This window comes from Elgaria multicarinata, chromosome 9, assembly GCF_023053635.1.
Source record: "Elgaria multicarinata webbii isolate HBS135686 ecotype San Diego chromosome 9, rElgMul1.1.pri, whole genome shotgun sequence".
Lineage (NCBI taxonomy): Eukaryota > Metazoa > Chordata > Lepidosauria > Squamata > Anguidae > Elgaria > Elgaria multicarinata.
The window spans coordinates 18,622,758-18,623,156 of record NC_086179.1 but is presented as its reverse complement, the minus strand read 5'-3'; positions in this window follow the sequence as shown (position 1 = coordinate 18,623,156).

The window sequence follows — 399 nt, the reverse complement described above, 5'->3', positions numbered from 1 at the left end:
CCCAGGGAGGAAAGAGGAGGAGCTGGAGAAAAGCCTCTTTGGAGCCGAGCCCGGAACGGGCGGGTGGGACATTTCGTCTTTTTGGCTAAAGAAACTGCCGCGGCTCCTGGGCTGTGCGTTCTCAACCGATGCGTTTTTACTTCAACGTTCAAAGGAATTTTCTCTCCCAAAAAGGGTGGGTAGGATTGGAGCCGTTGCGGAGAGGGGGTGGGGTCGGATGGTTGGAGGATGTTCATGGCTAGCTAGGTCCTTTGCAAGCGCCCATAACAAGGGGTGGACAACCTGGGTTGAGTTCGGACGACATGCTAATCAACTGTGGGACGTAATAGGAACAGAAGCAACCGTTGATTGGCCTGTCATCTGAATGGGCCTGTCGTCTGAACTCAGCCCTGGTGTCCT